The sequence below is a fragment of the Pelophylax lessonae genome (assembly GCF_965119305.1).
Source record: "Pelophylax lessonae genome assembly, chromosome: 9".
In the NCBI taxonomy this organism is placed as follows: domain Eukaryota; kingdom Metazoa; phylum Chordata; class Amphibia; order Anura; family Ranidae; genus Pelophylax; species Pelophylax lessonae.
Window position 1 is genome coordinate 57467100 of NC_138776.1, and position 24067 is coordinate 57491166.

At 45.5% G+C, this 24067-nt stretch overlaps 1 protein-coding gene across 1 annotated transcript in view; it reads right to left on the bottom strand.

Moving 5' to 3' along the window:
• HSPA12A (heat shock protein family A (Hsp70) member 12A) overlaps window positions 1-24067 on the bottom strand; it is a 91508-nt gene that overhangs the window by 66903 nt on the left and 538 nt on the right. The window lies entirely within an intron of this gene.

A 24067-nucleotide genomic window follows, 5' to 3' on the forward strand; every position in this document is an offset into this window, starting at 1 on the left:
AAGTGTATGTAAACTAAAAATGTATATTTTAGTATGTTTGGAATAATTTTTCACTGTATGCAGTTGTCAAAAATAAATGATTTTTTGCAAATCTGGTGAAAAGTTTCTTATCTGGAGATCCTGCCAGTAACAACACTTCCAGATTTAGGCTGACAACACTAAGGGCAATATCAAATGCTCTAAGACTCTATTCTCTGCAGTTTGAATATGTAAATGTGCAAAATACCAAATTATGGGCATTAGCTGGTGCTGAGGAGCATACTTATGTTCTTTGAGAGTCAGCGCCATCTAATGGCCATGATGCAGTATTTTCTGCAATCACACATTTGAACTGCAGAGAGTATATATAGCCTGTGAGAACATTTAATTTCAACCCATTCACACAAAATAAATGTACATGCATTTTTAAAAGACAAATGTTTTTATCAATACGCCCTAAAAACACTGCATTACATAGATCAATCAGTTGGCCGTTAGGCTTCCTACGTATGTGTCTTACCCCAATGAAATGTCTTTGTCAACTGAAGAGTGCACAGATTAATAGCATTTCCTGCTGATGGGTGACAACACTAAGCTTGCAACAGGAAATGCTGCTACTGGAAGGATCTCCAAGGAAGAAAACTATACACTAGGGATGCACCGAATGTTCAGCAACCGAAATTATTCGGCCGAAAATAGCAAAAAAAGCACTTTCGGTGTTCGGCCGAATAAGTAAAAAGGCCGAATAAATTTGTGCCGAACAATGACGTTTGTTCACCCGACCGGCGACCCGCCATCCCCGAGCATCACTGTAAACATAGCCGGAGGCACTACAGGAAGCAGAGCGGATGCTTCCTGTATAGCCGCTTAGCGCCGGCTTCTGTCACAGGCAGAGTGATACCAAATGTACTCCGCCTCCGCCTGTGACAGGGCACAGGAGCCATACAGCAAACATCGACTCTGCAGATGGGAGGGAGGGAGGTAAGGAGAGACATGAGAGGACAGAGACACGAGAGGACAAGAGAGAGAGACACGAGAGGACAAGAGAGAGAGTGAGAGGACAAGAGAGAGAGTGAGAGGACAAGAGAGAGAGAGAGAGGACAAGAGAGAGACATGAGAGGACAATAGAGAGAGAGAGAGGACAAGAGAGAGAGAGAGAGACATGAGAGGACAAGAGAGAGAGAGAGAGAGAGAGAGACATGAGAGGACAAGAGAGAGAGACATGAGAGGACAAGAGAGAGAGAGTGAGAGGACAAGAGAGAGAGAGAGAGAGACATGAGAGGACAAGAGAGAGAGACATGAGAGGACAAGAGAGAGAGACATGAGAGGACAAGAGAGAGAGACATGAGATGACAAGAGAGAGAGAGACATGAGAGGACAAGAGAGAGAGTGAGAGGACAAGAGAGAGAGACACGAGAGGACAAGAGAGAGACACACGAGAGGACAAGAGAGAGGACAAAAAATTGGCAAAATAAGGAGAGACATGAGAGGACAGAGACACGAGAGGACAAGAGAGAGAGACACGAGAGGACAAGAGAGAGAGTGAGAGGACAAGAGAGAGAGTGAGAGGACAAGAGAGAGAGAGAGAGGACAAGAGAGAGACATGAGAGGACAATAGAGAGAGAGAGAGGACAAGAGAGAGAGAGAGAGACATGAGAGGACAAGAGAGAGAGAGAGAGAGAGACATGAGAGGACAAGAGAGAGAGACATGAGAGGACAAGAGAGAGAGAGTGAGAGGACAAGAGAGAGAGAGAGAGAGACATGAGAGGACAAGAGAGAGAGACATGAGAGGACAAGAGAGAGAGACATGAGAGGACAAGAGAGAGAGAGTGAGAGGACAAGAGAGAGAGACATGAGATGACAAGAGAGAGAGAGACATGAGAGGACAAGAGAGAGAGTGAGAGGACAAGAGAGAGAGACACGAGAGGACAAGAGAGAGACACACGAGAGGACAAGAGAGAGGACAAAAAATTGGCAAAATAAATGGAAAAAATGCGAAACACCGCGTTCGGTATTCGGCCTTCGGCCAAGCATTTCATTATTATTCGGCTTCAGCTTCGGCAAGGAATTTCATTTCGGTGCATCCCTACTATACACCGTTAGGTATAACATTTAGGGGTTTACATACAACAAATGATGTGTCTAGGAAGAACTAGCATGAAAGAGAAGGAGCTACCGTGCAAGTAAATGTATGCGGCAATCTACAAGACGCACATATGTATAGAGCAGAGAGCAGCTTTCATTGGCTCTTACCCCTAAATTATGTAAATCAAGCAATGAAAACTGTTTTGCACAAAATATTTAATCAGCAAACAACAGAGCAAACACTTATTTCATGGCGAGGAAGGCAAGAATCTCCTCTGTGTCCTGTCACTGTGTTTATCCAATCACCGATTGATGACCGGAACAAAAGCACAAGCCGACCAAAAATAAAAATCAGAGCTGTAATTACCAATCACCAAGGGCTGTATACAGCGCTCTGCCCGTAATAACACTCCGACAATAAAACGCGCATTAAAATATTCCTACCAGGAAACCATTAATCAGCAATCACAACATTATGTTAAAGAGGACAAAGGACGTCTAATGCATCCCAAATTATTCCCATAAGATAAGCGAGATGGTGGTAACACAAAGGGGTAACAGGACAGAGGTGATATAATAAGGTAATGGGATGGAGATAACGAAATACCGGAGAAGTAACAGGATGGGGTGAGAAGGTGGAGGCGATAAAATATGGTAATGGGTTGGAGGTAATGGAATGGTGGTAACAGTATGGGGTGACAGGACAGAGGTAATACAATGAGGAAATGGAATGGAGGTAATGGAATAGTAGTAACAGGATGGAGTGAGAAGGCGGACGTAATACAATGGAGTAATGGGTTGGAGGTAATGGAATGGTCGTAATAGTTTTTGGGGTGACAGGACAGAGGTAATGCGATGAGGTAATGGGATGGAGGTAATGGAATAGTAGTAAGAGGATGGAGTGAGAAGGCGGAGGTGATACAATGGAGTAATGGGTTGGAGGTAATGGAATGGTGGTAATAGTTTTTGGGGTGACAGGACAGAGGTAATACGATGAGGTAATGGGATGGAGGTAATGGAATAGTAGTAAAAGGATGGAGTGAGAAGGCGGAGGTGATACAATGGGGTAATGGGTTGGAGGTAATGGAATGGTGGTAACAGTATGGGTTGACAGGACAGAGCTGATACAATGAGGTAAAGGGACGGAGGTAACAAAATGGTATTAACAGGATGGGGTGAGAAGGCGGAGGTAATACAATGGGGTAATGGGTTGGAGGTAATGGAATGGTGGTAACAGTATGGAGTGACAGGACGGAGATGATGTGATGGGGTAATGGGATGGAGATAACGGAATGGTGGTAACAGGATGGGGTAATGGGATGGAGATAACGGAATGGTGGTAACAGGATGGGGTAATGGGTTGGAGGTAATGGAATGGTGGTAACAGTATGGGGTGACAGGACAGAGGTGATACGATGAGGTAATGGGATGGAGGTAATGGAATAGTAGTAAGAGGACGGAGTGAGAAGGTGGAGGTGATACAATGGGGTAATGGGTTGGAGGTAATGGAATGGTGGTAACAGTATGGGGTGACAGGACAGAGCTGATACAATGAGGTAAAGGGATGGAGGTAACAAAATGGTAGTAACAGGATAGGGAGAGAAGGCGGAGGTGATGCAATGGGGTAAAGGGTTGGGGGTAATGGAATGGTGGTAACAGGACAGAGGTGATATGATGAGGTAATGGGATAGTAGTAACAGGATGGGGTGAGAAGGCGGAGGTGATACAATGGGGTAATGGGTTGGAGGTAATGGAATGGTGGCAACAGTATGAGGTGACAGGACAGAGGTGATACGATGGGGTAATGGGATGAAGGTAACAGAATAGTAATAAGAGGATGGGGTGAGAAGGCGGAGGTAATACAATGGGGTAATGGGTTGGAGGTAATGGAATGGTGGTAACAGTATGGGGTGACAGGACAGAGCTGATACAAGGAGGTAATGGGATGGAGATAACAAAATGGTAGTAACAGGATGGAGTGAGAAGGTGGAGGTGATGCAATGGGGTAAAGGGTTGGAGGTAATGGAATGGTGGTAACAGTATGGGGTGACAGGACAGAGGTGATACGATGAGGTAATGGGATGGAGGTAATGGAATAGTAGTAACAGGATGGAGTGAGAAGGCGGAGGTGATACAATGGGGTAATGGGTTGGAGGTAATGGAATGGTGGTAACAGTATGGGGTGACAGGACAGAGCTGATACAAGGAGGTAATGGGATGGAGGTAACAAAATGGTAGTAACAGGATGGAGTGAGAAGGTGGAGGTGATGCAATGGGGTAAAGGGTTGGGGTAAAGGGTTGGAGGTAATGGAATGGTGGTAACAGGACAGAGGTGATATGATGAGGTAATAGGATAGTAGTAACAGGATGGGGTGAGAAGGCGGAGGTGATACAATGGGGTAATGGGTTAAAAGTAATGAAATGGTGGCAACGGTATGAGGTGACAGGACAGAGGTGATACGATGAGGTAATGGGATGAAGGTAACAGAATAGTAGTAAGAGGATGATGTGAGAAGGCGGAGGTAATACAATGGGGTAATGGGTTGGAGGTAATGGAATGGTGGTAACAGTATGGAGTGACAGGACGGAGATGATGTGATGGGGTAATGGGATGGAGATAACGGAATGGAGGTAACAGGATGGGGTGAGATGACGGAGGTATTTGAAATAAAGTAAGAGGACAGGAGTACCAGGATTGAGGTAACATACTGGGAGTAGAAGTATGGGGTGAGAGGATGGAGGTGACAGGGTGGGGTAACAGGAAGAGGGTGACTGGATGGGAGTAGCAGGCTGGGGGTAAGGAAACAGAGGTCATAGGGCTGTGGTTTTAGGATGGGATATTTCAATGGAAGTAAGAGGACAGGAGTAACAGGATGAAGGGGGTGGTAACAGTATGGGGTGAGAGAATGGAGGTGGCAGGGTGGGGTAACAGGAAGAGTGTGATAGGACAGCGGTAACAGGATGAGGATGATTGGACAGGGGTAATGGGATGGGGGAGTAAGAAAATGCAGGTAACAGGATAGAGGTATTGGGATGGTGGTAGTTGAATAGAAGTAAGGGGACGGAGCAAAAGGATAGAAGTAACAGAACGGAGATAACAGTATGATATGACAGAATGGGGTAAAGGGAAGGAGGCATTTGAATGGAAGTAAGGGGACAGGGGTAATGGGATGGAAGTAACAGACTGAGGTATGAGTGAGTGTAGGTGAGTAAGCAGGTGAGTTTCAATCCCATAAAACAAGTTGACTTTTTGCTTACAATAAAGTGAAATTTTATCCATGAAAGATATCTCAAAATTAAATGTGGTCCTCCACATACAACCTGGATTTGTCACACTTGATTCTCCACTCCTTGCCATGGTAACCTTGTTAAAGGCCAATGAAATAGTTATCAGGTCTTGAGGAACCCTTGCTAAAAAGGATGTTACTTGAAGGCAGGATTGTAGATAAGGGGTTGAAACCAGTTCTTCTGTATGGGGCCCAGCCAGCAGGGGGGCCCAGGCAGCAGTGGGAATTGGATGAGGGCAGGAAGGGTGATCGGTGTGGTGGAGGGGCAAATACTGGAACTAATCCCCTGCAGGCTTCTGTCAGGTTGGCAGGTTGGGGCCCCAGCATGGCATGACCATAAGGCTTGGTTTACACTGCTGCAACCTCAAAGTCCTGCAATTTCCTTACGACTTGCTTGGGATTTCTGTGATTTAACATTGCAGGCTGTGGCACTTTAAATCGCACCAAAGTCGCACAAAAGTAGTGCAGGAACCTTTTCATTTCTCAGTGTGAGTAGAGTCGCATTGATTAAGACAGCGTCGGCACCCATTGAAATTAATGCATTTTGATAAGTCGCACAGTGTGAACTGGAGCTTATAAAGGGTCCCTAATGGGAATAAAGAGCCCAGGGACAGATGGAAAGGGCCCCGGCAGTCAGGGGGGTCCTGAATGTTCTCATTACCCCTCTGGAAGGGATGACAATATGACAGTTTGGTTTCCTCTTCTGTGGCTGTATAATAACTGCAGGGCTGTATGGTGGGAGATACAGTAGGTACTTCCCCAGCTGCCACCTCCAGAGCGCACAGTTCCTACAAATTGTCAGCAGAGAACAGGGAATGTGGGAGACTGACAGACACGTCCCCGGGGAAACGCCAGACTTGCAGGAGTGGGAGGTGGAACACTAAGCGCTGACATGTCTGTTTTTGGTGTAATGATCTAAAATATATAAATGTTATTATCCTGCTGCAGTAAATAGCTGATTGGTGGGGTTATAAAAGGTGCGACTCCCAGCAGCCACTAGACTGGAGGTAGCCCCCAACATATTTTGGGGGCTGAAAACTCCCTATTCATGAGGGATCCAAAAAAAAAAAAAAAGGTTTGGTAACCCTGATTATCAGTATCAGGATACCTGATGAAAGGCTGAGTTTTGAGTCCCCGAAACGCATGGGAGTTTTTGATTCCGTGCAATGAAATAATATCCTTACTGGACTTGCTCAAGCTTTTTGGAGTGCTCTTCCTTCTAATGTTCTGTAGATTGCCCCATGTATGGAAGGGAATTTTGGGCTTCTCCCTTAGGTCTTGTGGATTGCACAGACTGCCCTCTACAGCACAGGAGAGTCTCTGGATTGTGATTGGGTGATATCACCCAACAAGGGCCACCAATGAGGGCATTTAGAGGAGCACAGACAGACATTGGAGGATCCTGGACTTCCTGTTGGTGATCAATATTGTAAATGAATTTCTGTCACCATCCACGCTGGGACGGCAGTGGTGACAATGGTGGAGCTGGGGCAAGATGACTAGATAAGAGGGAGTAGCTGCAATTAAGACATGTATGGAAGGGAATGTTGGGGTTCCCATGTATGTTCTGTGGATTGAACAAGCATCCCTTTTCAGCATAGGAGAGACTCCAGATTGTGATTGGATGACATCCCCTACTGAGTAACACCAATGGGGGCATTTGGAGGAGCACAGCCAGAACTTGGAAGTTCTATATGCAATACAGTAAATTAATTTCTGTCACCATCCATGTTGAGACTGCAGTTGCCACCAGGTCCAGCTTGTGCTAAAGTAATCCAGTCCCTGGACCCCGGTGAGACTATCTTTACCCATGGAACCAATACAAGTCAGCAAAGACCAAGGAGAAAAAAGGAAAACAGTTTACTTATTGTGTAAAATATTTTTTGTTCCCCTCCGAACACGGCAACCAGTAGACAGCTGCCTGTTGTGCCTATGTGGTAAAAATAAGTCTCTGACACAGACAGTAGATACAGCGACATGCACACTGTGTGTCGCCGGGGTGGTGGCAATGTTTTATTAATGAGCTGCGCAGCCATTAAACATGTTTGATTTATATTCTGCAGCAGCTGAAATCCAGAACATAGTCTGTAGGGTGAGGGTCATTGTGGAGACGTTGCAATACGCTGATTACAGCACAATGGAGAAGCGCTCTGCGATTGGCTGTAAATATACAGCCTGTATCATGCAGCCAATCAGATCACTGAGAGGTAGGGCCAACCCTGTGGCCTGATTCATTTACCAGAAATAAAAAAGTATTAGCTGCACTTGCAGAAGCTGTGGGCTGGGCCAAGCATGCTTGGAGTTGTAGTTCTGCAGAAGTTTAATTCTGGCGATAAGTACATCACAATTCCAATAACCGTATGGCATGTATGATGTGGAGTCAGTGGTCTTTGTACCATGCTTACCCCCCCCCCCCCTCCAAACACTTGAAGTGAAAGAATCAATATAGAAACCCAATAGCTAAAATCTCATAGAAGATTCAATATGTTAACCTCTTACCACCCACATGTACAGCAAACAGGGTGGGCTGTAATCCCCACTCAGCACATATACGCCTCCATTGATACCTGAGGTTTCTGTACTGAGAGCTCGCTCATTGCGCTCCCAGCACAGTGACCAGGCTGTCTAAGACAACCCGTGGTCTATAGTAATGATTAGGAGCCTGCAGGACTGGCTCTTGATCACGTGACCACTGTAACAGCCAATCACAATGGACACCAAATACACAGTCCTACATATTCCTTAGGCATAAAGATCCTGTTAAAGTAGGGAAGAGGTTATTTTTTATTCAAAAGCCTTTCATTTAAATATTCCCTGAGAATCCTGCCATAAAGCTGCTTGTTTAGGCACTTCCTGTTATAGGGTGACAACACTTTGTCTCGGTCTCCCAGTGGTTCTCCTGTGTTGTCACCCGGGCTTCCCATGGAGACTACAAGGGGCTGCCTTGGTGCACATTACATAGACATGGTCTATAGCTGTCACCATCAGGAAACCCCACCTGAGAAAAGCCATGCAGCCATCACTGGAGTGTATGTAAAGCAGGACTTTGTTTTAGCCACTTACTGTAAGGTCCCCTCCCTTTAGCAGCTTTACTGCTACAGGGTGGCACCTGTGCGCCGGATCCTATATATATAAAATATATATATATATATATATATATATATATATATATGACCTGACTTTTCCGGGTGGGGGACATGCATTACACAGTAAAAGCCACTGTACCTGATGTCCTCTGGCACTGGCCAATCGTTAGACAGAGAGACAAAATGGCGATCTGTCTATGTAAACAAAACAAATCGCTGATGCAAATCTAAGAATAAATTCCATCTCTTCCCCTAGTAAAAGCACCTTCCACAGTACAGTAAAACACTAGCTAGGTGCACAGTTAACCCTTTGATCGCCCCTGATGTTAACCTCTTCCCAGCCAGTGTCATTAGTACAGTGACAGTGCATATTTTTTTTAGCACTGATCATTGTATTAGTGTCACTGGTTCCCAAAAAGTGTCAGAATGTCCGCCGCAATATCGCAGTCCTGCTATAAGTCGCTGATCACCGCCATTATTAATAAAAATAAATAAATAAATAAAAATATCCTATAATTTGTAGAAGCTATAACTTTTGCAAAACCAAACAATACAGTATTCACTTTTTGGCATTTTTTTTAACCAAAAATATGTAACAGAATATATACTGGCCCAAATTTATGAAGAAATGTGATTTATTTTCAATTTTTTTTTTTTATTGGATAGGTTTTATAGCACAAAGTAAAAAAAATGTCAGTTTTTTTTTTGTTTATAGCGCAAAAAATAAAAAAACACACGGGTGATCAAATACCACCAAAAAAGAAAGTTCTATTTGTGGGGGAAAAAAGACATAAATTTTATTTGGGTACAGCGTCGCATCACCGCGCAATTACCAGTTAATGAAAAGCAGCGCCGTATCACAAAATGTCCTGGTCATGAAGGGGAGTAAATCTTCCGGAGGTCAAGTGGTTAAAAAAAACCTGACAATTGTTTAAAATGAATTTCCCTCTTTTATTTATTTTATTCTTGCTTTTTTTTTCTGGTTATTTTGTTGTACAATTGTCAAAATTTAATAAAAAATTTTCAAAAAAAAAAAATATATAGTGCAGCACGGCGCATCATCCAGTTAGGGTCTATTTCTGCTTAAATATGCCATGGCTCAAGTAACATGGAGGCTGCCATTGCTGAGCTCTCCTGAAAATACTAGCTGCCTGGCTGTCATGGTGATCCCTGGGCTCCAAACATTTGTCACTGATCCAGAACAAGTATGCGACCAATGATTCTGACTTTTCTCTGACTTCCCTGATCTACTTGTTCCACGTCAGTGGCAGGATTGGGATGACAGTGGGTGCGCGAGGGAGGCAAGACCGAGGAAGTGACAGAGAGGAGTGTGCGTGGAGGCTTCCAACTGTCAACTTTTAGGCCTCATGCACACAGGGCGTATTTGCAGCTGCTTTTAGGAGCGTAAGATGTTTTTTTTTTGCAGCCTAAAAACGCCCCTCCATGTTATCTTATGGCCTCATGCTCACACAGACGTTTTGAAGCTGTAAGTGGCATAGGCGTTTTCAAGCTGCAAAAAAAATCCAGGGCCAATGCGTTCTGAGAACCAGCGTTGCTGGGGGCCCCCTTGTTACAGGGGGGCATCCAGATTTCGATAAGTCCCCTTTCTGCAGACCCCCACAACCACCGCCCAGGGTTGTCGGGAAGAGGGCCTTGCCCCCATCAACATGGGGACAAGGTGTTTTGGGGTGGGGGGGTGCTGAGCCCCCCTTCCACCAAAGCACTCAACTCCAAATGTTGAGGGCGTGTGGCCTGGTATTATCCAGGAAGGGGTGGGGCTGCTCGCTCGTCCCCTCCCCTCCCCTTTCCTGACCTGCCGGGCTGCATGCTCGGATAAGGGTCTGGTATGGATTTTGGGGGGGAGACCCCACAACGTTTCTTTGCAGGGGGTTCCCCTCAAAATCCATACCAGACCCGAAGGGCCTGGTATGGGACCCCTACGCCGTTTTTTTTCCATTTTAGCATGAAGTTCCCCCTCAAGATTCTCAGAGCGCAATTCGCACCACAAGTCGGATGCGACTTCCATTCAAATCAATGGGCTTAAAGCCGTATCAAAGACAGCTCATAGGCAACCATTGATTTAGAATAGAGGCAGAAAAACGCTGCTAAAAGCTAACGCAGCTAAACGCGCAATAACGCCAATAGAGAAAGCTATAAAAAGCACGCTTTACAGCTGCTTTTTCCTGGCATTAGTAGTGGATCTGCAGAGTGTGCATGAGGCCTTACAACTCAAGGTTATCAGTGAATGAAGGATTCTGATTGGTTGCTGTGGGTTCTGTTAGGGGCTGTGTGAGCGGGCCTGACATCAGTTTAAGATGCTTCTGAGATCATTCAGAATTCACTGTGACTGGCCTGATGCTTTTTGACCCTCTTCAAGCTTGTTTATCACCCCCATGGACTTGTATGGGAAAGCAAAACCCAACAAAAGTCCATTGACAAAGGCCCTCGGGGATCCCGTGAGGAGCGAAGGTGCTCTGTTCCTGTACAGAATCGCAAAATACATAAAAGCCATCTAGCCCCACATCATAAGTAATGGAAGTGTCCAGCATGCTGCGACCTTAGTGCCATCCGGGCCCCCACCCTCTATAGGGTCTGTCTGGTGGGGCTCCGGCTGTGTAGCATCTCTCTGGAAGGTCTCCCTGGAGGACAAATCATTTCCTGCCATCCTCACATTACAAGGACGTCTAAGCTGCGGAGTGCTGCTGTCACACTGACCTTCATGGCGAGGAGAAGGTCGCCCGTCTCAGTGACTTCTCAGACAAGCCAGGCCTGTATCCTGAGACAGTGTGAGAGCAGCGATGGGCAAAATGCATCTCAATAAAATTGCTGGGTGCCCTTTTGTGATAGCAGTCTGCTCGTTTCATCTTCAGGGCTTGCTCACACTTAGTGCGATGCCAGAACGCATGCAAAATTACAGAATTTCCGCACAAAAAAAAAGTGCCTTTTGCAGATGCATACAAGTGCTATTCATTCTTAATATCACCTCCACGCATCTAGCAAGCACATTCACAACCAGCAAAATGCATCGTACCATGCGGTTTTGTGCGGTGCGAATTTTAAAATAGTTCTTGCATCTTTTTGTGTGAGTTTCACGCACATTGAAATCAGTGAGTGTCCTTAAATAGGTAAAACACAGGAGGTAATATGCCCGGCATAGAGGTGACCCCAATGCAGGAGAGGGTTTTGGCCAACGATCATCCAGATTTATAGAAGTTTTATGGGACCTCAGGCTCTATTCACGCTTGTGCGACTTGTCATGCGACTTTCGACACAAAATTCGCAATGACAATTTGCATGCCATGTTTTTCAATGACACCGGTTAAAATATATGCAATTTAAAGTTGCAGCAACATTAAAAGGGTTCCTGTACTACTTTGGTCCGACTTTCATGCAACTTGATTGCCATAGACTGCAATGTAAACCCTATGTATAAGTCGCATGAAAGTGGCACCTGAATGTTATACATGCGAAAGTTGCGCAACAGTTGTCCATTACCATTGGTCAAAGTCAGATCCAAGTCGCCCCCATCCAAAGTTGCATCAAAGTCGCAAGTGTGCTATCAGAGTCCTACAAGCCTTAGGCTAAGCTCAGATTTGCGCGTCTAAATTTTTTTTGCATTTTTTGATGGGTTTTTCATGTGCTTCTACTGTAGCCTATGAGGCCAAAAATGCACCAAAAGGAGCACTTGCACCTTTTTCCAAGTTGCACCAAACTTGCCTAGGTATGAACAGGCCCTATAGACCATAATTGGATTCCTCTTATCATGCGTTGTTGTGCAACAGCCAAAGCAAGACAATTACTCAAGTGCAAACGGGGACTAAAGCTGGATACACACTATACAATTTTCATTTGATTTTTTCCTTCAGGCCTCATGCACACTGGACGTGTTTTCAGCTGCTGTTATTGGCGTCAGACCTTTTTTCTGCAGCCAGTAAACTCCCCAGCATGTTATTCTATGTGTCCATGCGCACATAGGCTGTTAGCAACAGTTTTTGGCAGAGGCGTTTTTTTCTGGCTGGAAAAATCTCAAAAATAGTGGGTTTTTCAGCTGGAAAAAACGTTCTAACTCTGATAAAAGCTTAAAAACACTGAAAAACGCCAAAAAACTTGGCTATTGTGCGTTTATCTATGTTTTTGAGCCATACGTTTTTGTGCCAAACATGCTACAGCTGAAAAAAGCTAAAAACAGCTGAAAAACACTACTGCAAAAAAGTTGAAAAACTAATTTTACAGCTACAGCTTTCTACTGACGTTTTGATAACGTCCAGTGTGCATGAGGCCTTATATTTACCAAAACCATATAATATGAGGTCAAACCTAAACACTTTCAATTTCTATGCAATCAGGCAGGCCCTTGTACTACATAGTTGAAGGTAAATCTAAAGGAAATCTAACAACAAAAGTTGTATATTGTGTATCCAGCTTTAGGCCGGCCATACACTTCGAGATTCGAACCATGAATGGACAGGCTGAATGATCGATGAATCAACTTGGGTACAACCAGCCTGCCGGATTCCCTTGCAAATATCGCTAGCAGCTGCTATAGCTGCTAGCAATAATCACTGTCTTTTCCTCCAGCCAGGAGAAGACAATTGCTGATTACCCTGTCAGCACTGTCTGTATTGATGGGGGAATCGTTTGAATTTCTTTCCTGCAACCCGTTGTTGCAGGAAAGAAATTCACACCGGGTATGGCCAGCATTAGTTCTGGCGCATACCTATGCAGGTGCAACAGTACGTACGCGTTTAGGCATGTTCTCTATGTGATAACTTGCCCTGCATTAGACCTCATTAACACAGGTGTACCTATTCATACATCCGTGTGATGGGCCCTCTTTGCTCGCATGGGATGGACAGGTGTTCTCTGCATCCCTATGCAGGCAGTCCCATTCATGTCTGTTGGAATCACTCTCTATTTAAAGTGATACATTGTCTGCAGGAAGTGTATTATACTTAGAAAAGTTACAGCTCAGTGCACATCTAAGGGGGTGCCAGCCAGGGATGCCGTATTTCAGAACACTCCAGGAGTCTGTAGTTGGGATCATTTACAATGTATGAGCAGAGGAGAGCTGAGAAAACTCCACGTTCATTAAAAAAAAATAAAAACTATAAAGATTGGCGGTATATAAACTTGACGATTAGCTGTAGCCAGAATCGCAGCCCCTAGACACTGTGAGGTTAACTTACTGGAGGGTGCAAAATCTGGTGCAGCTCTGCATAGAAACCAATCAGCTTCCAGGTTTTAGACCTCGTGGGTTTGAAATCGGGCGAGTTCAGCATTTCAGTCCAACTTTGGGGGCGATTTGAAAGACATCTATGTGGGTTACTGCATACATTTCTATTGAAATTGCCCCCAAAGTAGCCAAAAATAGTCCAGGAACTACTTTTGGGAAACGGTGCAACGCAGCAAAGTCGGCAGCGCACCGATTCAGACAGTGCCATTGCCAGCAATGCGTTCAGATTTGGCATGCAATTTGTCAAATCAACGCGATGTGAACGAAGGCTTATTGTCAAAGCTTAATTGAACAAGCGGAAGTTAGAAGCTGATTGGCTACCATGCACAGCTGCACCCGAATATGAACTTTCCAGTTTTAGTAAATTAACCCCAAACTGTTCACATCCAGGGCTGGCCAGAGGTCTCATCACGTGTAACCCCTCAAACATGCAGTTATATGCCAGCCAACAGCGGCTATTGATTTGCACAGAGTACACTGCTGGCTGTGGCTGATCGCACATGGCATGTACTTGGGTGGAGAAGCTAGTCGCACATCTCAATGGGCCCTAAGCCTGCATTCACGTTTAGCATTTTGTGGCCGTGTGCCAAAGTGCACTGTGCATGTGCGTGTTGTCTGCGCATTTTTTTTGCTCCACACACATAGGGGAGCCCACATTCATTTCAATGGGCAGCCCTATGCACAACAGATGCGACAGAGTAGTTTATGCACCTTCTTGAGCACCAAGGTTTGCACGTTTTGCTGCATTTTGTGCAAAAAATGTTTTTTGCTACATTTGGGTGCCATTAATGATGAATGGCAACGCAAGTAAACACGTGCAAAATCATGAACGCTAAGTGTAACTGCAGGCTTAAGGTTTAAAGTGGACCTTCACATTGAAAAATAACTTTGCTCCCCTAATCTTCCCCATCCGCAGTATTGGGGGCCAGCTGCCTGGAAGAAACAGCTGGCTCCCAATGACACAAGGGAAGAAAATGGCGGTGCAGGATCCAGGATAGGGCAGCGGGACGTAGATCACAGCAGGTCAACGCTGGATTCGTTGGACGGGGGAGTATGTGAATTGAGGACAACTCCACATTAGTAAAGTAGGGATAAAAAAAAAATGAAATGGGGAAAGTGGGTGAAGTTTAACTACATCTATAGGGATTGCAGCTTCCCTCATCAGAACACTAAGAGTGCACCAGGTGATTATAATGAAGGCTGACCCTCCTAGAGAGGACATGGTGAAACCAACAGCTATTTCTTCAGAACAGAAAATGATAAGTTTGATAAAAATACCTGCAATGTATAGAAAGGGTTACAGGAACTTTTCCTTTTCGGAAGGGTGGAGAGGTTCCATCATTATTTCCTATTGGCACTCCAATGGCAGGTCTCCATCTGGATGAGGAGGCCTGATAAACCCAGATAATATTGTACATAGGGGTGTGTACCCACAAGTGCTGGCAGGGACAGGGCAGGGAACCGACCACAGGAAACGGGCAGTGATCACCAGATCCAGCAATGGGCTCTAATTGCTGTTTTGCTATAAAATTGGCCAGAGACAGACAGATACCTGACCATGAAGTGGTTAAGCAAGGCGTGACAGTGTTTTATGATGAATATGGAACTGTAGGGGTCACACACAGACCTGCTGCAGTTCTGGGACCCCCAGAATGCAGAATGCCCTCCCACCCCCCAGCACTCCCTTCGCTGCATGGCTCTGCTACAGACTCGGCACACTGCAGTATATTTGGGAGGCTCCCTGCAGCCAACAGGACATGTGCTGGAGGAGAAGAGGCAGCCGGACACTTTATATCCATGAAATCTCCGGAGAGTTATAATATTGATTCATAATGTTCTGGCCGCCTGCAGCCTCTTCCTCCTCGCCCAGCTTGCTGCCAGCCAGCGTGCCGTGACCTGAGTACAATCTGCTGCAGTGCAAGCTGTGAGCTTATCATAATGCAGAGATCTGCCCGGCACCAATCACCGAGGGCTGCGCAGACCAGAATCCGCTGGACTCTGGGGACTACAACTCTCAGCAGGCCATGACAGGCAAAGAAAGAGCACCCAACAGTCTATCGTACAAGAACGGCGCTTTCTATTATACCTAAATTTCCCTCTACTGTACCCCAGTAACCCCTCTATTATACCCCAAACCTCTAATGGCCTTCTTTTGTACTCTTAATTCCCCCCTTTGTCCTTCTGGTATACCCCAATCCTCCCATACCCTTCTATTATACCTTAATCCCCCCTTTGCCATTCTATTGTACCCCGATTCCTCCTCTGTCCTTATATTGTACCCCAATCCCTCCTCTGTCCCTATATTGTACCCCAATCCCCCCTCTGTCCTTCTATTTTGCCCCAATCCTTCCTCTGTCCCTCTATTATACCCCAATCCCCCCTCTGTTCCTTTATTATATCCCCTGTCCCTGTATGATACCCTAATTTTCCCCTTTTGGCCCTCTACTATACCCCAATACTTCTTCTGTCCCTCTATTATACCACAATCCCCCTTCTGTCCCTCTACTATACCTCAGTCTTTCCTCTGTCCCTCTATGACACCACAATCCCCCTCTGCTCTGTCCCTCTATTGTACCCAAATCTCCCTTCTGTCCCTCTATTATACCCGTTCCCCTGTCCCTTTATGATACTCTAATTTCCCCTCTGGCCCTCCTTTGTACCCCAATACTTCTTCTGTCCCTCTATTATACCACAATCCCCCATCTGTCCCTCTACTATACCACAGTCCCTCCTCTGTCCCTCTACTATACCCCAATCCCCCTCTGTCTCTCTATGGTACCCAAATCTCCCTTCTGTCCCTGAAATAGACCCCAATCTTCCCCTATTATACCGCAACCCCCCTCTGTCCCTTATACCCCAATTCTCACTCTGTTCCTCTATTGTACCCAAATTTCTCTCTGTCCCTACATGTTACCCCGATCCCCCCTCTGTTCCTTTGATTTACCCTAACCTACCTGGGCCCTGTATTATACTCAAATTCCTCCTCTGGTTCTCTATTATACCCCAATACTTCTTCTGTCCCTCTATTATACCACAATCACATCCCCCTTCTGTCCCTCTATTATACCCCAGCCCCTTCTCTGTCCTTGTAATATGCCTCAATCCCCCCTTTGTCCCTCTGTTGTACCCAAATCATCCTTCTGTCCCTAGAATATACCCCAATCTGCCCTCTGTCCCTCCATTATACCCCAATTCCCCCTCTGTGCTTCTATTGTATCTTATTCCCCCTCTGTCCCTCTATGTTACCCCAATCTCATTTCTGTCTTTCTATTTGACCCCCCCCCCTCTCTATTTTACCCCAATCCTCTCTGTTCCTCTATTATTTTCCAATTTCAACTATTTCCCTTCATTACACTCCAATCCCTCCTGTGTCCCTCCATTGTACCCCAGCCAACACTCTTTCCCTCTATTGTACCTAGGTCCCCTCTCTCCTTCACATTGCCCCCCCCCTTTTAGGCTTGATGTAAAGAAATATCCTACCAACCACCCAAGTATCTTTCTATTGCCCTCATCTGATGTCAGACTCCACCCTGGAAATACAAGGGAAATTTGTGATGTTGTCTTCAGATATTTATTTTAATTTTCTGAATTTTTGTATTCTGATGTCATTCTCCTAGAATCAATCTTTGATTGGCTTTCTAGAGGTATGACATCAATAATCACTGGAATGAGGAGCGATGTGTGATCTGGGGATGTCGGTCGGTGTCTAGAAATGGATAGTGGTGCTTATTACTGGTCCTCTATATGAATGATGGGAGGATAGTCGGAGTGGTGGGGACATCTTCTAATCTACACCAATGGTGGCACCAAGACAAGTCCCCCTGTCCTGTGATGGGAAGGATGAGGGGGGGTTCTACGTCCTTTGGCAGTCCACTCATCATGTCTTTACATTAGTATATTTCTCAGAGGTCAGACATCCATTCTGTCACAGGAAATCTTATAAAATTCCTTTAAGTAACAGAAGCAAGATCGTCTATTATAAATGACATGTTGGGCATTTCCTGTATCATTTGTCTTTTTTGGGTACAAAGATAATGAGCTTCCTACATATAGAATTTGTCACCTCTGATGTCCTGATCTCACTGCTGATTGGACACAATGGACCCTCTATAGTGATTGAAAGTCAGAGGTCATGTGACCTAATGTGCCAAGCTGGGCCAGGACAAGGGGTGGGCAGGAGGGACAGCTGCCCTGGGCGCAGACAAGCAAGGAGGCAAAGAACAGACACAGGGTGGTACACCCATTCTATGGCATGTATTAACAATGAAGGAGGGGGGTCCAATTCTGGATCCTTTCCCTGGGCGCTGAATGACCCTGTTTTGGTACTGGTGCCACTGCAGGGAAATGGCAACAATATTTTATATCTATTATGCGAAAGTAAAACGTTTTAATCAATATAATAATGTGATTTGGTAATGCTGACATTATTGTATGAGAATTGTATTGATTGCTCCACTTTAAGCATCACTATGTCAGTTACAAATGGGCGTTCGAGTGGCAGAACCGATTTCGCTGAGTCAGTTTTTAGCAATTTTATGTTTCAAATTAAAATAGAAGTGCAGGAAAAATGTTCAGAACCACCCGATAGAGACCACACCGCTCCAGGTGGAAATGCCTTCAAAAATCCTCACAGTAACAGCATTAGGTGCAGGGTGCAGGCTCAAGGTGCAAGCCATATAGAACAAAAAGTATGTCTGGACAGCCGCACTCCAATGCAAATATTTATTGAAAACAGGATAAAATACCACAGCATACAGAGGTGCGGATCAAAGACATCATAGCTATGATTAACCACATCCCGACTATCCGCCACCTTTTTACTGCGGCAGGGTGGCTCTCCTGCGCAAACCGACGTAGGTCTACGCACCCTCCTCCTGCGCACTCCCGCCACCCACTCGTCAGCGGGCAAGCCAATGCACGGGTCAGAGGGCTCCGATTGCCGCATGCCACCCGCGAACGCTCCCCTCTGAGAGAGGACGGTCAGCTGGTGTAAACACAGCCGACCATCCTTCTCCCTGAAATGATCACAGAGCTCATGTGATCCTTCTATATAGGATCACGTGTCTCTATGGTCATCTCAGAAGCCACGCCCCCACCACAGTTAGAATCACTCCCCTAGGGTCACATTTAACCCCTTGATCACCTATACTGTTAACTCCTTAACTGCCAGTGTCATTATTACAGTAACAGTGCATATTTTTAGCACTGATTACTGAAGTAATGTCACTGGTCCCCCCCAAAAGTGTCAAAAATGTCAGTTAGATGTCTGATCTGTCCGCCGCAATTTTGCAGTCCCGCTAAAAATCGCAGATCGCCACCATTACTAGTAAAAAAACAATAAAAATGACATAAATCTTTCCCGTAGTTAGTAGACTCAATAACTTTTGCGCAAACCAATCAAAATACGCTTATTTTACCAAAAATATGTAGCAGAAAACAAATTGGCCTTAAATGTTAAAAAATGTTGATTTTTAAATTTTTTTTTTGAGAATGTTATATAGCAGAATGTGAAAAATATTGTTTTTTTCAAAAATTGTCGCTCTTTTTTTCTTTAAAGCGCAAAAAATAAAAATCGCACAGGTGATCAAATACAACCAAAAGAAAGCTCTGTGACGGTGTTCACCGTCACTGGAATTTAAGTACAGATGGGTAATGGTTTGATTGCTTCATATTTGTCAGCAAGGTCATTTGTTCCCATTTGCCATGAGGTCTCTGGCCAGGAAGTACAACTCCTAATATGGTCATTCCAGGAAGTTCAATGTGGAGACGGACCGTCTAAACAATGTTGCTTTTGTCTGAGGTGGCTTTCCATTCACCTATTGTCGGGTGTGCTAATGAACTCACCTGCTGTCTGCTAAGGGATGTATTGACACTCAGAGTAATGTGTATTGGGGGCTCGTTAGGGAACCATTGTTCTGTGTCTGGCTATTGTGTACATTGATTGCCCCCTGGGGCTTCTGTCTCATTGCACATAACAGTCCTTCTGGTCAAGCTATCCAAGCTGGACCAATCCCTGTTGACTCATTTTCAAGTCCTCATTTGCATGGCTGGAGAGGACCTGAAGGGGAACTGCAGGTACTTTGCAATTGACCAATGAGAGGCCAGTTGTTGGGGGCAGGATGTTCCAAATTCTGTATAAAAGTGTGCTGTGTTCTTCCAATAAATGGTCTTCCTGTTTGAACTTACATACAGCCTGCTTGGTGTTTGTTGTAATGGATTCCGGACGGCACATAGCTGTAGTTCGGATCCCGGATCATTGGTTGACCGAACCATCAGACGTTGCGATCTGCAAGCTGACTCACTAGAAACAGAGGAGTGTCGGGAGAGTGGAAGCGAGCGAGCAAGGGTCTCGTCACAAGCTCTATTTGTGTGGAAAAAAGGACGTCAATTTCATTTGCATGACCGCGCAATTGTCCATTAAAGTAACGCAGTGCCGAATCGCAAAATAGGGCCTGGTCATTAAGGGGGCAAATCCTTCCGGTCTTAAAGTGGTTAAGCACTGTTAGTAGTGTGAAACGCGTCAGCTGTCTTTGATCCGCACCTCTATATGCTGTGTTTTTTTTTTTTTCCTTTTTTTCAATAAATATTTGCAGTGGAGTGCGGCTGTCCAGACATACTTTTTGTTCTGCAGGAAACATGTTATTTTCTTTTTTCATTGAGTAAGGTAGTTTATTTATTTGTTTTTGCCACCTGTGTCCCATTGTGGAAATTTCCCTTCACTTCCTGTCCCATAGACACAACAGGAAGTGCGAGGAAACCCCTCCATCGTGAAGGAAATCCCCAGTAGACACCAGAACTATTTTCCCCATTTGAAGGTTTCCTCTCTATTGCTGTTCTGGTGACAACCCAAAATTTGAAATTTCCTTTAAATTTTGGTAATGATGGTCATCAGGACAAATGTAAAGGGTGAATCTCTCTAATGGGGGCACAGGCAACAATAAAAACATGACATGGTATCTAACCCCTCTCTAATCTATCGAATACCAACAAAAACGTTTTCCTTTAGTTATATTTTAAGTAACAGAATGTCGGTTACAAATGGTCTCTTCCCAGATAAAAGCAAAACTGATTTTGCTGAGTCAGATTTCTACAATTTTGTGTTTTCAATAATGCCATATCCATAGCCAATACTTTATTTCTATACTTTAGGATGGAGTAGGGAAAGGTTAGAAACCCTGTCATGTTTTGCTGCTATCCGGGGTTCAAGAGGCTTCCCCTCAACTTCTGCTCTTGTGACACCGTTTTAGCAAACAGGAAGTGGGGGGGGGGGGAATCTGCAACAAAGAAATAGACAACAATAAAAAGCTGACAGAGGCTCTAGCATCTACCATTTAACTTAAAGTATAACTTAAGGCAATTTAGTTTTGGATAGAATGGAGAGGGATTAGAACCCCTGTCAGTTTTTATTGCTGCCTGTGTCCCCCGTGGGGAGATTCACCCTCTCTATATGTCCTGGAAAGGGCTATCACCAAAAGTGAAAGAAAATCCCAAACTTTGCGGTTGTCACCAAAACAGGATTAGAGGGGAGATCTTCCAATGAGGACACTAGTTCTGGTGACAACTCACTTTGTAGGGATTTCCTCTCACTTCCTGTTTTGGCTAGGGGACAGGAAGTGAAGGGAAATCACCCCAGATGGCAAAAAAACCTGACAGGGAATTTAATGTATACACTAAAATATGTAAATTAAAAATCTTCATTTTAAGAATGATCATTTGATTTTCTTTAATTGTTAGTGATGTCAAATCGATGTTTCAAATGGCAAAAAAAACCTGGCAGGGGTTATAATCTCTTAGGCTTAAAATAGAAGTATGGGCTCTTTTTTTTGGGAATCATACTTGCATGCTGCATCTGTTGCCCGCCACCTCTAGCACTGAGAACCGAGACTCAAACACCGCCGATCGCTCGGTTTTCAGGATTCCATGAGCAGAGAGCTGGGAACTGTCAGTCACTCCTGTCTGCTCGCCACCCCCCAAAAACACTCTTTGGAGCGCTGGGCTGTGGAGGGCAGTAGTAGCCGGTTCAGGCTCTCAGCGGCTCGCTTAGAGGCTGAGCTGGGTACCGGTCCAGGCATGTTGGCAGATCCCGACCATATGGTCATGATCTTTCCTGAGCCTGGACTGGCTCTGGGACATCAGCCAACAGCAGGCTTCGGCCCGCTGTCTGCTGAAAATGGGTCATAGGAGTGCAGAACAGACTGCACTCCTGTGATCCAGACAAGAAGTCCAGCCAAAAGAGCTTTGGCTGTACTTCTCCTTTAATTTAGACTTGTGACAAGATTGACGCACCCCTGAAAAGCGATCCATGTTCAGATGGCTCTTTAGAGGCACTGAGGAGGTGATATTTATTTAACCTCATAAATGCCACTGAACTCGCATGATTTCAAACCAGAATTTCAGTCCGACTTCGGGGGTGATTTGAGAGACATCTGTGCGGGTTCATACACAGATGTCTATTGAAATCGCCCGCAAAGTTGCCAAAGGTAATGCAGGAATTACTTTTGGGAATCGGTGCGGCGTCACAAAGTCAGCCTTGCACCAATTCGGATGTTGCCAGCAATAGACTCTGATTTGGCATGCGGTTTGGCGTGTCAAATCGGCCCGATGTGAACGGGGGCTAAAAGTATATTCAGGAATCCTGATCTAAATATTGTTCAGTTATTGGCTGGCTCCTCCTGGCACAGTTTGGTTACATTGGTGGTAATCCACCGGCGTGATTACGAATTACGCCAGGCCGGGTCGGACTCGCTTTTCGCTGGCTGGCGGTATATAAAGTGTGAAAACCTTCAGCACAATGTCAGGCATAAACCTCGTCTGTTCTCACTGCTGAAAATATGAGAACTATTTCCTGCCTCTAACACACATCGGGGGTCCCAAAACCCCAACTGACACCGCTGAGCCCCCTAATACTCATCATAGATAGAAATGTCCATCGGATCGCCAGGCCGGGCAAAAACGGGGAAAAACATTTTTCTCAAGCTAATTTTCTCTTTTGATGATTGTAAATAAATTTTTACAATATACAGTAAGTGATTGTAGCAATCTCTGTGAAATTATACAAGTGCAACCAGCGATCTGATACTCACAACATCCAATCACAGCGTACCAGATCCTGATAAACTGCCACGCATGCTGCAACCTGATTGTACAATCTCTACAGGATGCACCACCTTCCATCCAACCAATCCTTCCATTTGTATCCAATCAGACCGGCACTCACACTACCTGCAGGAGATTGTACAATCCGATTGTCAGGTGTGTGGCCAGCTTGAACCTGTGTTCACCGTCATTTAATGATCGTTAATTATACTGAAATACACAGAGATCTATAGGACCCTATTAAGTCCGTACATTTTGCAATGTGGCAGATGGGCCGATTGTCCCTGGGGGACGCTGCCAGCCCACGACCAGCTCCTCGGCGGCATTATGGCGGCTGTGCTCTGCTGAGATGACATTTCTCAGCCAATAAATTCAGCTGCAGCCCCAAACTGCATCGCTGAGTCATGGCGGACGCAGGTCACATGACAGAACCCGGCATATGCACATATTACGGTCTGAAGACCCCCAAAACGTACAGCCCCGCCCCCACTTAATACAGATGACCTTACAGAGGAGATGAGCAAGATGGGCTTAAGTAAAACTACCCAGAAAGCCGCAAGGGTGAGAGGGCAGAGGGGCAATTCTGTCTGGGCGCATGGGAACTACAAGTCCCGATATGACAACTGCCCCCCTCCTCCAATCTATCCTGATATGACAACTGTTCCTTTCCCTTCCCCAATATGACAACTGTTCCCCCTTCCCCAATCTATCCTGATATGACAACTGTATCCCCCCCAATCTATCCTGATATGACAACTGCCCCCCCCAAATCTATCCTGATATGGCAACTGTATCCCCCCCATTCTATCTTGCTAGGACAGTTGTGTCCCCCCCCAATCCATTTCAATAAGACAGTTGCCCCCACCTTTATTCTATCCTGATAGGATGTCTGTGCCCCCCCCCCCCCATTCCATCCTGATATCACGGTTGTGTCTCCCCCATTCCAACCCATATGACAACTGTGCCCCCCCCCCCCCCAACTCCATCCTGATAGGACAGCTGTGTCCCCCCCCCCCCCAGTCCAATTCAATAGGACAGCTATCCCCCCCTATTTTATCCTTATAGGATGCCCCCCCTCATTTTGTTCTAATACGATTGCTATGTCCCCCCCCCCCCATTACACCCTACATGGCAACTGTGTCTCCTCTATTCCATCCAGATGGGTCGGCTGTATCCACACTCCTCCCCCCCCATCCTGTTAGGACAGCAACCCCTACTCCCCCCAGCCCCCCCCCCCCCCCCACAACCCCCCCACACACACACACACACACATACGTATGTCATCCTGATAGGACCTTTGT